The sequence below is a fragment of the Lygodium microphyllum genome, chromosome 29, assembly GCF_053477565.2.
Source record: "Lygodium microphyllum isolate KBCC chromosome 29, Lygodium_microphyllum_v1.1.10, whole genome shotgun sequence".
Classification (NCBI taxonomy): domain Eukaryota; kingdom Viridiplantae; phylum Streptophyta; class Polypodiopsida; order Schizaeales; family Lygodiaceae; genus Lygodium; species Lygodium microphyllum.
Window position 1 is genome coordinate 70,803,877 of NC_141163.1, and position 15,516 is coordinate 70,819,392.

Sequence of the window (15,516 nt, forward strand, 5' to 3'; positions counted from 1 at the left end):
TCTTCTTCTGAAGTTTATTCGTCAATTTCAAATTTAGTATGGTCGTGACAAGTATAAAGAAAAAGAAAAGATTAAGTTTGTAGCTTTACATTTAACCGACTTAGCCCATACTTGGTGGACGGGGTTGGAATATGATCATGCTGCCCCAAAATCATGGCAGTCCTTTGTTCGCCTGATACAAAGCCAATTTCTTCCTGTTCATTTCAAAAGAGATGTAAAAATGGAATGGGATCGGCTTTGGCAAAGGAAAAATGAGTCACTTGGTGTATACCAAGAGATTTTGGGAGCTACTTTTGAAGGTCCAACATTTCAAGAAGATCAGCAGTTCGGAAAAGCTTAGGAAGTTTCAAGGAGGTTTGCATTTTAAACTTCGTACTGCTCTTAATCATTATCATTGTTCTAGTCTCAGGGAACTCATTGACCATGCTGAGACATGGGAAATGGAGCACAATGGCAACAAATCATTCCAAAAGAATGATAAGAAGAGAGTAGCTGATGATGAGAAGTATTCAGCCCCAAATGAAGGACAAAAACAGTGGCAAAAGCAGCCATCAAATCAAAAGAAGATGAAGCCCTATGCACCTCCTAATGCTCCTCAATTTCGCTCCAATCTATACCCACAAGCAAAGCAACTTTCCGAAGAAGAAAAGCAACGCTTCATGAAAGAAGGGAAGTGCTTTAAATGTGGACAGACAGGCCACATAGCGAAGCAATGTCCAAACAAGGGACAAAGCAAGGTTTCTGACAACAAGCCTAAGTCGCCAGTGAAAATCAATGCTATCAGTGATGTAGTTGCAAACACAACTCACACTCCAGAGACGCGCAAATTATTAAAAGCTTGGGGACAGTTGCAAGGTAAGCAAGCACTATTCTTGATAGATCTTGGGGCGAATGAAAATATCATTTCCTTGCAATTAGCTAAAGAGCTTGGATTAAAGAACGAAGAGATGGACACTCCGGCAGAAGTTCGCCAAGCTTTAAATGCTGATGAAGGTGACACAGTGAAGACTGTGATACCCTACATTGGCAAGCTCAAGTTTCAAATTCAAGGCTACAGTGACGAAGATACCTTCTGTATCGGAGACCTTGATGGTTGCGATGTGATTCTTGGCATGCCCTGGAATCATAGAGTAGATTCAACCATCTTCTCTCAGAAAAAGAAGGTAGAACTCACCAAAAAAGGCAAGAAGTACGAGATCCAAGCTGGAGTTTCTGGAGACACCATACCTATGGTAAGCCATATGCAAGTCTCTAGAGCAATTAAGGATTGTGTTCAATGTTGTCTGCTTTATGTCACCGATGTAAAAGATAATACGAATGCTGAAAACCAAGAGCAACTTCAGCTCTTGGAAAAGTATAAAGATTGTTTTTCGGAAGATCTTCCTTATCAGCTTCCCCCAGAAAGGCCAGAAGACCATCATATTGATATTATCCCGGGCAGTTCTCCTCCTAATATAGCACCATACCGTGTGAGCCGTCCTCAACAAGAAGAAATCAGAAAGCAAGTCGAAGACCTACTCAACCGTGGGCTAATTAGGCCAAGTAGCTCACCATTTTGTTCACCAGTTCTTCTTGTTCAAAAGAAAGATGGCACATTCAGGATGTGCATTGATTATCGAGCCCTCAACAAAATCACTGTGAAGAATCGGTTTCCTATTCCCAGAATTGACGACATTTTGGATCGTCTAGGAGGCTCAAAGGTTTTCAGCCGCATTGATCTAAAGAGTGGTTATCATCAAATTAGGGTAATACCACAAGATGTACACAAAACTGCTTTCCGCACTTCATACGGTCTTTATGAATTCTTGGTGGTTCCTTTCGGATTAACCAATGCACCAGCCACCTTTAATCGAATGATGGAGCGCATCTTTAGAGAGCATCGACAATATGTCGGTACTTTCTTTGATGATATTCTTGTCTTTAGCAAGAATGAAGAGGAGCATCATCAACACTTGGAAATTGTTCTACAATTACTACAACAAAATCAACTCTTGGTAAATGGTAAAAAGAGTGAATTTTTCATGCATAAAATAAATTACCTTGGGCATGTCATCTCTTTTGAAGGGATTCAGATGGATCCTGAAAAGATCAGGATAATCCAAGAATGGCCTCATCTTCGTGATGTACATGAGGTGCGATCGTTTCTTGGCTTATGTTCTTATTACCGCCGCTTCATCAAGCATTTTGCACATATGGCTTCTCCACTTCATGACCTTACAAAGAAGAAGATCTCTTTCCAATGGAAGGAAAAAGAGAAGGCAGCCTTCACAAGGCTGAAAGCAGCTCTTACTTCTGGACCTGTTCTTATCATTCCAGATCTGGTAAAACCATTTGTGGTGGAAGCAGATGCTTGCAGTGATTGTATTGGTGCAGTGCTAAATCAAGAAGGCCATGCCGTAGCCTTTGAAAGCCGCCGTCTAAATGATGTGGAGAAAAGGTATGGCATTTATGAAAAGGAGCTCTTAGCAGTGGTTCATGCTTTAAAGATATGGAAACATTATCTTTTTGGCAATGAATTCCTTATTAAAACCGATCATCAAAGCTTGAAGTATTTCAAGACTCAAAAGCATTTGCAGGAGAAACATGCAAGATGGGAAAATTTCTTGTCTATGTTTCATTTTCAAATTATGTACACTCCAGGGAAATAAAATGTAGTTGCTGATGCACTTTCTAGAGTGCCTCGCATTGCAACTATTACAGTGGCTCATCATGAAGATTTTCAAACGATGAAGAATACTTATGATGAAGATACTGATTTTGCAGCAATTTGGTCAAATTTACAGCAAGGAGGTTCTCATCCAGATTATTCCATCAAAGACGGTTACCTTCTCATGAACAATCGCCTTTGTGTCACTCAACCTGTTCGACAAAAGGTGCTTAAAGAAAGTCATGAACCCCCTTATGCAGGGCATAGAGGGAGGGCAGCTACTCTAAGTGCAATTGAGCGCTACTTTTATTGGCCAACATTACGAAAAGATACACATAACTTCATTGAGGCTTGTCTTGTATGCCAAAAATCCAAATATGATAGGCAGAAGATTCCAGGATTGTTGCAACCTCTTCCAGTGCCCAAAGATCTATGGGAATCTATCACAATGGATTTCATCTCAGGTATTCCAAGAACACCTCAAGGTCATGATATGATTTGGGTCATAATTGATAGATTCAGCAAACAATCACATTTTATTCCATGTCATAAAACATTGAAATCCGCACAAGCTGCAAGACTTTTCATTCAACATATCTTCAGATTACATGGTATGCCTTCTGAGATCATTTCAGATAGAGACTCCAAATTCACAAGTAACTTTTGGCGTGCTTTATTTGAGAATTTGGGAACCACTTTAAAGTTCTCCTCAGCTTTTCATCCTCAAACTGACGGCCAAACAGAGGTGATGAATCTCACTCTTTTGGATATGTTGAAAGCTTATGTTAGTGAACATAAGTCACAATGGGAGAAATATCTTCCATTATTGGAGTTTGCTTACAACAATATAGTGCACTCATCCACAGGGAAAGCTCCAAATGAAATAGTACAGGGTAAAGTGATTCCTCCTCCAATTATTCGCACTAAAGATAAGATTTTTGCTGCTGATGAGTTTGCTTCAGATTTAAAAACCGCAATGGATCAAGTTCGAGCCACTATCAAAGTTGCCCAAGAGCGACAAAAGAAGCAAGCAGATAAACGAAGAAGACCTTTGGCTTTTGAAAAAGGTCAATATGTCTTGCTAAAGTTTGATAAAAGCAGGCTCAAACAAGGTTCTGGTCAAAATTCATCTTTTCCAAAGCTCTCCAGTAGATACTTTGGACCCTTCAAAGTGATTGAGAAAATAAATGAAGTTTCTTATCGACTTGAGCTTCCTACTCATTGGAAAATACACAATGCTTTTCATGTAAGTTTACTAAAACCTTACATAGGACCAGAACCAAAGGAACCCATTACTGAAGATCCCCCAAGAGTTGAAGAAACAGAGCAACTCTTGGAACCTGAAAAGATTTTGTTTCTCAAGGATCGAACCACGAGAAGTGGCCTTGTGACACGAAAATTCTTACTAAAATTCAAGAATCTACCCACAACAGATGCACAGTGGGTAGATGAAAAATTCATGAAGGATTACCCAAATATTCTACAACAATATCAAGAAGATTTTCAGCTGAGGACAGCTGAATAAAAGCCAGAGGGCTGTCACAACTCTATAGAAACAGAATTTGTATCCTTTTTCATTAATTTGTCTATATAATGATTTATTAAATTTATTTCCTTTGCACTAATTAGATATAAAGAAAAGTGCATTGGAGCTGGCCACTGATGAGTGGTCACAGGTTATGGTGGACCCACGCGGTGGGTTAGAGAAAAGAAAGTTCACACTTCCACCTATATGACCCGATTGGGCGCCTGTGACTAGAACTCACGCATATCAGGGTTAGACTCGCACACAGAAAGGATTGATGCCTTGAAGTGTGGGCTAGATCCACCAGAACAGACAGTTACAATCAACAAGATGGCATGATCATGAAATGCTTGTATAATGTGCATGTGTGGGCTGAAAGCTTGAAATGCACATTTCTTTGCATAGGAAAGTCACATGAAGATTCGGATACCATTTTTGCGATGTACACGGAAAAAGCTTTCATATGATACCCATATTGGGGGGGTCCCTAAATTTTAGGAGATCCCTAAATTTTAGGAGGTCCCTAAAATTTAGGAGCCTCGAATTAGCCTAAAAATACTAGTCCTAAAAAATAGGGATGTCATTCTAAAAATAGTAAGTTCTGTACTCTGACTGTGCTTACTAAATTTGGTTGTTTCTATTCTTGACAGTATTCAACCCAAAAAGGAAGGCCATAGAGAAGAGACAAGTGTCAAGACACTTGTCACACAAGTTTCCAAGTGTCCCACCACTTGTCACATCTCATGACATGTGGCTGGACACTTGTCTTGTGCTACTCCACTTTCCCCTTTTGTACTAGCTCTCCCCTCTCCTATAAATAAGAGCTCGTTTTTCTTCATTGATCATCATTTTTCTTTGCTGTAAACTCATGTACAGCACCCACAGATAGCCAGAAACTGGCCCATCCATCCCCATCATCATCCCCCACTTCTCCATTATCAAATTCCTCCATATTCCCTCTTCTATCACTGTTTTTTTTACAAGACAGCAAGCCTGTAAATTCATTACAGCACCTCCTTCTCGAGCTCTTTCTTCCATTTTAGCTACAAGAAGTAAGCCCTATCCATGTACTGCTGATCAACGATGGAGAAAGGCTGAATTCCCCTTTTTCTTCTCTCATACTATAAAGAAATCAGTTCTTATCATTGCATAATAGATAATGCATGTGTGTTTGTACATCTTTGCATGATCTTGTGAGAGTGAGAATTACTTCTTCTCACTCTCAGGTTGATTGTAACTGAGCTCTTCCCTAAGGGACTTGGGTTGAGCAGAAATACATTCCTTCGGGGGGGGTTGCCCATCTTCAACCCTCAATCTTATCTCCATTACTTTTACATTTTCATAGCTGTAATTTTGTGAGTAATTTTCATTTTCAGCTTTAAGTGTTCATTCTCTTTTATATTAAATCTCGAAAACAAGCGAATATCATAATTGTTAAGCATACTACGTTGTTCGGGGCGTTTACACTATTCTTATATCGAGGTCTTCTCTTGTATCAATCGTGTATCAAGAAATATATTGTTGTACTTCATCCTTTTGTAATAAAGAAATAAATTCGACTTCTTCAAGTTATTCTCTTGTAAGTTGTGAGGTGGCAATCCTTATCCTTACCAAGTTCTTGTCACTCTCATAACAGTTACACCCTCTAGCACATCTCCACAAAAGGGTCTTAACAACTCACATCAAAAGCACCATGTATCTTCCAATGCTGAGAGAATTTCAGCCTATATGCAACATCACTTAACTTTTCCAATACCTGGAAGGGCCCATCGCAACACGTATTCAACTTAAGATACAAATGCTCCTTGCCTTTCATCTTTTTCAGCCTTACCTTTTCAAAATGCACCAAGCATATGTCAAGAAACTATGTGAATGCCTTGAGAAGCACTTTGTGAAGAAATCAGTCATGCATCACATGAAAATTTTAGGACACGTACAACATCTTGTGCATGAAAGGTTGTTGAGAGAGCACGATATTCTTGCATGTGACACTATTGCTTCTCTTTTTGGATTACCTAAGATTGTGGATAGTAAAAGGTTCCCACCAATTGTAAATGGTGATGCTTTCGAGGTGGAATTTAGAACATATCCAATCTCCCTCTCAAACTCTATCCACAGCTATGGCAATCAACTACCCTCTTTTGCTTCTCTTGAGACCTCTGAAGTAATTACTTGACCTTTTGATAGGCTATATTTATATTCTCAACAAATCCATCAGCCTCAAATATCTTATCCTTTGTGTATAAGATTGGTGGAGCTTTCTTTCCACCTTCACAATCTCAAAGGGAGCCTTACCAATGGAACTCTGCACCGCATTGATACATATAAAGTCAACCAACAATAGAAATTATTGTCACTATGTCTTATGCTCTAAAACATAGCACCTTAAAATATCTAAAACTATAGAATTTGCCTCCTCTGATTGTTCATCAATTTGTGAATGGAAGGATGATGAAACTTTTAAGTTTTAGCATGGTCCTAAACAACCCCTTCCAAAAAAAATTAGTCATTCGACGATCTTGATCATTTACGATCGACTCTAGAATGCCATGGTACTTTATAATGTGCTGCATGAAAATGTGTGCAATATGATCAACCTTGATGATCTTCCGTATAGGAATAAAATGAACCTACTTACTAAATCAACATACAATAGTCCATGTTCCATCATTTTCCATAGGTGTCCTTAGAAGATCAAAAATAGAATCCATAGCGATGCTTTGCCGATGCCTACTAATTATAGAAAAGGGTACAACCTTGAAACCTTTTGCCTATCATAGTTGACCTTCTGATATACAATGTATGTGCGCACAAACTACTCAACATTGCATCTCGACTCTCAAGGTTGGCCAATAAAAGTGCTTACACTAGCATGAATGCCTTTATGTCATGGATTCGTGGGAGCATGACTCTTAATCATGAGTTTAGGCATCAACTACTTATTGACACATAGCCACTTGATGCATCGTAAGAAAGCCTGTTAGCAATCATATGTTGTCTTGCACAGTCATCTCCTACCTATAAGCCTCAATTTCACTTAGACGAGGACATTCTATCTATGTACCATTTCAGGTGCTTTGATGGAGGAGGCAACTTTTCCTAGAGCATGTGTTACAATGCACTTCTTTTCAATCAGTTTTACTGTGTTCACACTCGCTAATCTAGTTTTCCAGTCCTTTGCATTTCGTTTTCAATGGCTAAAGAGTATATTCATACTAGTTATGAGGCGATCAGCATTTTTTAGTGGCGATAGCATCATTTTATGATTATTCAGTAGATTTGCCAAATTTAGAGTATGCATGATCAGCAATCAGTCAATTTTGGTACTTTATGACTATTTGTAGCCATCTCCCACTGGCTGGTCATCATTCTTCTTTGCAAGTTGAGCACACTCCAAGTTCTGAAACTCTCATCCATCTTCTAGTGCTAGCATTTGTCATCCGCCTGGTTTCAATGCCGTCATCGACACTTTGGGCTCCATGTCCGCTCTGATCAATCCATAGTTGAGGGAAACTTTGGAATGGAAACAAAAACAGGAACAAGGACGGGACGAGAAAAAGAACGAGAATTTTCAAAGGGTCAAAACAAGAACAAGAACGCCACATCATCAAGGAAAGACAAAGATTACATGATATCCTAGTCAATAAGATTTAAAGACTTACTTCAAAAACTTAAATTCATCAACATGCAAGAACTTATAGTTGTAAGTTGGAAGATGTTAATGAAGTTATAAGCTGGAATGAGTTATAGTTATAGAGATAAGATAAGATCTATTAACGTCTCTAAAAGGCCAGAATCGCCTATGAGACCATAACCAATACAACCGGTATCATAATCTCTCATCAGAGAAGAAGAGATAGAGATAAATTTATGTGTAGGTCTACATGGTAGATTGGGATGAGAAGTACGAGAAGTATGGAGAACTGAAAAAACTGAAAAAGCTCAAAAAACTAGGTTTAAAAAGATTAAGAGTGTAGAGTATCTCCCCCTCGGTCTATGGAATCCACCAAGACTCTGCAAGCTAGCTCTGACTGAGTCAATGCACCAATCTGCATCTATAATGAGCAATCATGATGCGAATGTGACACATATGGGCATGCCTATGTCGCCAAGTAGGTACTCTAGGGTGCCGTGCTCTACGTAATGCTATAGCTCTGTCAACTATGATGCCACTTGATGATGTCCCTCGATGACGCCTATCAATAGGAGATGTAGTGTTTGGGGTGGCAGCAGCTGGGGGTTTAGCTACACTGAAAAAGTCTGTAATTGCTCTCTAAAGGGGTGGATGAGACTGGGGTTGCCTCTTGTCCTATAACAATATTGCTCTGCGCCGCTAGAGGTCCAATAAGAAAAGACCCAAACATCTTTGGTCCTCACAGTCCATCACCCGTCTTAGTGGTCCAAAGCCCTCCTTAAGGAGCCAATGATAGCAGCCTCGAATATCATAGTATATAGTACATCTGCAAATGTAGTGCTCCTCCGTTTCTAGCTCCCATCCACAAAGCTAGCACATCCTCTCATTGGCTGCAATATGGCTCCATCGACCTGTCTCAATCAACAAGTGATGCAATGAGGTGCGAATCTGACCAATAGCAACTCGGAGTCCATGAGAAAGTTGAGCATCCATGTATCTCGGCCTCACTATGAAGCCATCATGAGAGAGTTGCAAGAAGTGCATTGGTATTGTGCCGTTTTCGTGCCTAATGGGAAAGGGGGCTTGCACCAAGTCCTTCTTGTCTCCACCTTAGTGATATCTGCTCTGATCACACTATTCAGCTCTGCATGACTGAGACTCAAAGTAGGGCAATCAAGGCTGTAATTGAACGGTGGCAATCTATCTATACTCATGCCATGTAAGTTCAACCACGTGCTCATATGTGCATACCAACACTCTATCTCCCTCTATTGGAAGCTGTCTTGAAGACTCCAAGGCTAGTCTAGGGTATCGGTCTTTAGGGAGCTGCCATATCCTCTAGAGGAAAGTAATTGCTTGGAATAATGTCTCAACTACCATGGGTGCATCGCCCAGTTCTGCTCGGATGATCTCTTGTGGTACCGAGGCTTTTGCCCTTATCATACGTGCTATCATCATGACCAACGGCCTTTCCATATGTTCCTAGCCATGATGCCATCTTAATGTTGTGCTTCCAGTCTATCACAGTCCATAAGTGGCATCCGTCTAGTATGATAAATGCTTGGGCCCCAAATGGCTGCCCCATAGAGTAGTGTGGGCATAACTAAAGTGTCAGAAAGCCACAATTTGGTATGAGGCTCTTGAAACTATATGTGTGCACACTACCGCTCTAGGGTACCCAAAGCTGCATATGCCCGTGCAAGCCTAGCCTTTGAAGTTTCCTTCCATGAAAACTGTGGCCCTTTGAAAGTGACTCCAAGGTATACATATTGTCTAACCATTTCCACAAGTTGACCGTCATAAATAAAGTGATGCTCTGAACGTGTCACCCAAGCTGCTGAGGTGTTAAAGACCATAATTTTAGTCTTTCCAAGATTAACCTTGAGACCTTTATCTCCACAGAACACATGCAATGCATCCGGATGTCGTTGTAGTCGCTCAGGTGAATTTGAGATAAGCACCATATCGTCTGCATATAACAAAATTGGAATCAAAAATCTCATCAATGTACACTCCAAACAACAAAGGAGAGAGGGGACAGCCTTGCTTTACACCAACCGTGCTAGACACTGAGTCTGTTGTGCGTCCAAGGACTCCTACTCTCCTTGTCACAGTTTTATACAATGCATAAATACACCCCAGCATATCCTTTGGGACCCCAATGGCTCGCAATCTTTGCATGAGTCTTGCACTGGTACAATATCAAAAGCCTTGCATAAATCCACAAAATAGCAATAGATTTTTTGTCTCCATGATCATCCCTCCTCAATCAAGGCCCTTAGTGTGAATATATAGTCTAGCATGTTGTATCCGCGGCGGAAGCCAGCTTGTCTTGCAGACTATATTTTCTTTGTTTCGGCCCACCAACTCAACTCATACTCCACAATAGAGGCATATATCTTTGCTAGCATATGGCCAATCATAATGGTACGGTAGTTGTTAGACACTCAACAACAGGCGTGCACAGGCTCAGCAAGCGCAGGTCAGAATCAACAATTGACTGCTTGACAGAGGCAATTGGATCAGGGGGACACATTTCTACAAGCGATGCCAACAGGACCTACAACAGCTACAGCAGGTCAACATTGCGGCAGTCAAGCGGACAGGCGTAGAGAGTAGGGACAGCATGTGACGAGGCGACGGCCTGCAACCAGGAGGTGACTACACATGGCACGTATGCTGGTGTGCAAGTCCAGGGGGCAACTAGCACAAGTCTAGCAGGTGACAAGGTCACGATTCGGCCCAGGAAAAAATCACGCCTGGTCAACGTCTTGACAAGCCTCATTTTTTCCTTTTTTTTTTTAAATATCCTACAATCCTTTTTTCTTCTCCCACTACCAAGTGTTCACGTGTGCAAGCACAATGTGCAATCTTGGCTTAAAAATTTGGGGTTTTACCCAGATTTGGGAACTATGATGCAAAATAGGACAATCTGACCTAGAAATTGCAAAATCAGTACACATTTGCCTGGGACATTTTAAGGCTTTTCACATTTTAGTGAAATTTCTTTAATTTCACTAGAATTTGTGCACATTGGACCCAAGAAAATTGGGGCTTTTGCAAAATTTCTTCAATTTGTATAACAATTGCCTAGTATATGCACTTGGGTACATGTATTGATGCAATCTGGACGGATTTCCTTTTGAAAATTTGGGGGTTTTGACCAAAATTGTCAAGTTTATGCCCATGAATGCTTTTGGAACAAACATTGTAGTCAAATTTTGGGGATTTCACATGTAATTCTGTAATGAGTGAAGCCCATCAAAGCGAAGGGAATAAAACCAGCAGGTATGGAACAAGAAGAGTAGAATGATTTGGATGAGCTTGCATGCTCTACCATTAAGCTCTTCGTGTCAAACAACTTGTTTTTTAACATTGAGAAGCTGAATTCAATATATGAAATGTGGCAAAGACTTGAAGAATCGTATGCTCAGAAAAGTATAGCCAACAAGGTTTATCGGCTGAAAGAGTTAATGGAATTTCACATTAGTGGAGGTACAGCCATGTCTATACATTTGAACAAGTTCAATTCCATTTTCAATCAGCTGATTGCTTTGGATTTCCATATTGAAGATGAGTTCAAAGCTACTTTCTTGCAATGCACTTTGCCTGAAAGTTGGGATACTTTTAGGACAGCCTTGAGTAACTCAAATGCTCAGCTATTATATTCTATTGTGGAGAGTTCTTAGCTGATGGAAAAACTCAACAAACAAAATAAGTCAACAAACAAGCCTTCTAATGCATTGCACACTAGGGGCAAATTTCAACAAAAGGGCAGTTCTAAAAATAGAGCACATAGCAAGTCTCGTGGCAAAAATGTGGAGTTTCATCATCGTGGCAAGAAAGGGCACTACAAACGGGACTATTTTCAATCGAAGAAAGAGAAAGGCAAAAACAAAAACATTGAAGACAACAAAGCTGAGAAAAAGGACAGCCAACCTACAAAGAAGAGCAGTGTGAAAATAAAAGAGGTAAATGTAGTACCTCAAGAAAATGATAGTGACTGTGATGTACTTCTTGCTTCTTCTTTGAGCGCACATGCATTGATTGCAAATTCTGAGGATAACATACACACTTGCATACTTGATTCGGGTACATCTTTTCATGTTACACCACATCATGAGTGGTTTTTTTAACTACAATGGTGGTACACCTGGGGTTGTCCACTTGAGGGATAACTGTGCATGTTAAATTGCGAGTGTTGGTAGTGTGAAATTGGAAATTCAGCATGGTGCCATGTTTGTTTTGCACAATGTTAGGTGTGTACCTCAGCTCAAGAAGAGCTTGATAAGCACAGGGCAACTAGTGTTAGACAGTCGTTTCCTAGACAACTGGACAGCTCGTCAGTACGAACATCAATGCCACCTCAGCACCTACAGTTGGCCAGATTTGCTATGAAATCGGCCAGATTTCCTGCAATCGGCTGCATTAAATGCAACCGACCTGGTGCTGGGATTATCTTTTTTTCGGCTATTTATAGCCTATTTGGTGGCTCACTCCAGCATTCATTATTCAGATTCTGATCTTGAAGATCTGTTGGCTGAGACAAGACTGTGCTCGGGCTGACCGAGATCGAGGTCATCAAGTCGGAGACATACGCAGATATTTCCTCTGTCCCCTTGTGTATTTCTGCACTCTTATACAGCATATACACCGTAGATTTTCTACGTTTACACTATCTCCTTTTATCTCTCTTTCTCTTCTCTCTGTGTTCTCTCTCTCTCAGTCTTTGTCCTACGCTTCCACATCGCTGCACTCTGGCATGGTATCAGAGCGGTGAAGATGGACTGACTGAGGGCTGAACCTATCTAAAGAGGAGATTTCAGCGCGACACAAGGCTGCGTTTCTAGGTTTCGAGGGTGAGCGGGAGGGCTGCGCATCGGATCAAGGCTGAAGCGAGCGTGGGCGTGCGGGAAAGGAATCTAATCGGTGAATTTGCGGCAGGTTATTGCTGTTCGAAGAGGAGAAAGGCTGCGTTTGAGGCCTTCCATTGCAGATTTTACCTTTTCATCGCCTCCGGCGAGTGAAGAAGGTTTGGGCAGCAGAGGAATCAGTCCTAGAAGGCTGCATTTTCACACTCAGAGGGGGCTGCTTTTGCATTTGTGCAAGTATTGTAGGTTAACATGTCTTCAGAGACTGATTTGGAGTTCCAGGCGATCATGGACAATAAGGTGCATGTCCTACCGGCTCTTCCAATGGATCAAAAGCTTGATAGTGACAATTACCGCATCTAACGGGTGATGATGTTGGCCATTTTAGAGTCCTATGATTTGGCGGAACTGGTGATGGAGGAGATTAACAGGCCCTCGGTGAGGGATGAGTCCAAACTCTCTTCCAATGCTCGTGCAGAGTTGGACATGGCCCAGTCTCATTGGGACAAACTGAATGCCAGGATTCGATCTTTTCTGTTTGTCTTGCACCACAACCGTGACAGCTCACATCGAGCACTTGACGGTGGCTCGTGAGCTATGGCTGGAGCTCGACCAAATATACAATCGGATGACCCTGATGAAAAGGGTTTCTTTGGAGGTGCAGATGCGGACTTTGTTCGTGAATAAGTCTTCTTCGCTTCGGGAACACATCAACAAGCTTCAACAGCTTCGGATGCACGTTCAAAATGTGGGGAAGTCTATTTCTTCCGAAGACATGGCGATCACTTTACTATCCCAGTTGCCGTCATAATTTGGTACTTTTTATCCCGCTCTTATTGCTTAAAGGCGGGAGTCGACTCTTTGGTGGGAAGAGTTGGTTCATATGGTCTTGGATCAAGAGAAAAAATTGAAGGGACAGAATGCTTCCAAATCGAAGGCATTGGTTGGTCAAGCCTCTCAGAAGAAGGAGAAGGACCAAAAAAAGGAGGAGGAGGACAACAAATCCAAGAAGGACAAGGAGAAGAAATCCACTTGCCATATTTGTGGCAAGACCGGTCACTGGAAGAAGAATTGCCTTAACAAAGATAAGAAGGATACCAAGAAGAAGGACACGAAGGACTCTGGAGCGGTGGTTGCACCCTCATCAACTACTTTTCTACACTTAACAATCATTGAGGACTCTACACCGACAACTTCTGATGCTGCGATGACAGCTGCCCAGGCTCGAGAGTGGTTTGTGGACACTGGTGCATCACGGCACACGACTCCTTCTTCCGTTGGTGTTTCCCCGGAACTTATGGTATTATTTTGTATGTGCTTATGTCACACACTTACAAGCACTTATCGTGTTCGGGTGTGAACATCCCCTACAACCCTAAGGTTTAAGGGTTATACCTTGTACTTTCAGCTTACACTCTTTCAGTTTATTGCATTGGGTGTCGTGCTTCATTCTCACACTATCTACTGATTTCTGTGCTGAGCTTCCATCTCGACTTCATCTCACACACACTAGCTTTGATATGAAGAAACTTGGTGAGGCCAATCATATTCTTGGTAAGCATATACTCAGGAATAGATCGAAGGGTCTTCTCTATCTATCACAACAGGAGTATATTACTAAGGTTTTGCAACGTTTCAATATGGAGGGGGGGAAAGCCATTGGTGTACCATTGCCTCCATATGTGAAATTTAGTGCAAATGACAACCCTACATCTGATGATGGAAAGGCTAATATGGCCAAGATTTCTTATGCCTCAACTATTGGTAGCTTGATGTACGCTATGGTTGCTACACATCGTCTTGACATTGCATTTACAGTGGGAGTGGTTGGCAAGTACATGACATATCCTAGCAAAAAGCATTGGGAAGCAGCGAAGGGTATCATGAGATACCTTAAGGGCGCAAAGGATTTGTGTATCTGCTTTGGGAAGCATAAGTCATCTGTTGTTGGCTTCACAAATGCAGACTATGCTGGTCATCCTGACTACACAAAGTCTACTTCAACATATGTGTTCACATTTACAAAGGGGACAATCTCTTGGATATCTAGGGTGCAAAAGAGTGTTGCATTTTCTACTACAAAGGCAAAGTATGTGGCTACCACTGAGGCATGCAAAGAGGCCTTATGGCTTTCACGTCTAGTGAGAGAGCTTGGTATTACAAAAATTCCTATCCTCCATTGTGACAGTCAAGAGTGCTATCGTGCTAACACAAAATCCTGTCTTTCACACAAAGACAAAGCACATACAGGTGAAGTATTATTTTATCAGGGATGTACTTGACAACAAGAGCATTGAGCTTGTCAAGAAACATATAGATGATAATGTCAAGATTGTGGGAGAGAAGGAAGGAGTCTCACTTGTAGCTTTCTTGCTTGCACAATGGGGGAATACACACAAGGGTGGAGGCTGAAAACAGTTTTCCTCTTCTTAGTTGTGTAAGCCAAAAAAACTCTCATACAAAGAAATAGAAGAACCCTATATATGGGTCTCAAACCAAACTCAACTAACTAAGGTGGCATACTAACTGAGCCACGAACTAGAGTAGATAAGGATAGCTATCATGTAGCTATTATTCATGGGCGGTGTACCAACCGCGTCTGCAACTGACAAGTCGGTGACATAAATACACAACGGTCACCCTGGCGTATCACGAGTGGAGCTCGATATCTCAACACTCCCTCTCGAGCTCAATCCCAATTCCTGCACACCAAGCAGGTCTCTGAACTTGCGCAGCTTCTCTGCGCCCAATGCCTTCGTAAATATGTCAGCTACCTGATCCTCTGTGCTGACATAAACTAGATCAATAAGACCTAGTAAAACCCTCTCCCGTACATAGT

At 41.3% G+C, this 15,516-nt stretch overlaps 1 protein-coding gene and 1 pseudogene across 7 annotated transcripts in view; both read right to left on the minus strand.

Moving 5' to 3' along the window:
- Nucleotides 1–15,516, minus strand: part of LOC148010769 (histone-lysine N-methyltransferase ATXR6-like) — a 139,644-nt gene that overhangs the window by 85,877 nt on the left and 38,251 nt on the right. The window lies entirely within an intron of this gene.
- On the minus strand, nt 8,677–9,662 carry LOC148010772 (uncharacterized; annotated as a pseudogene).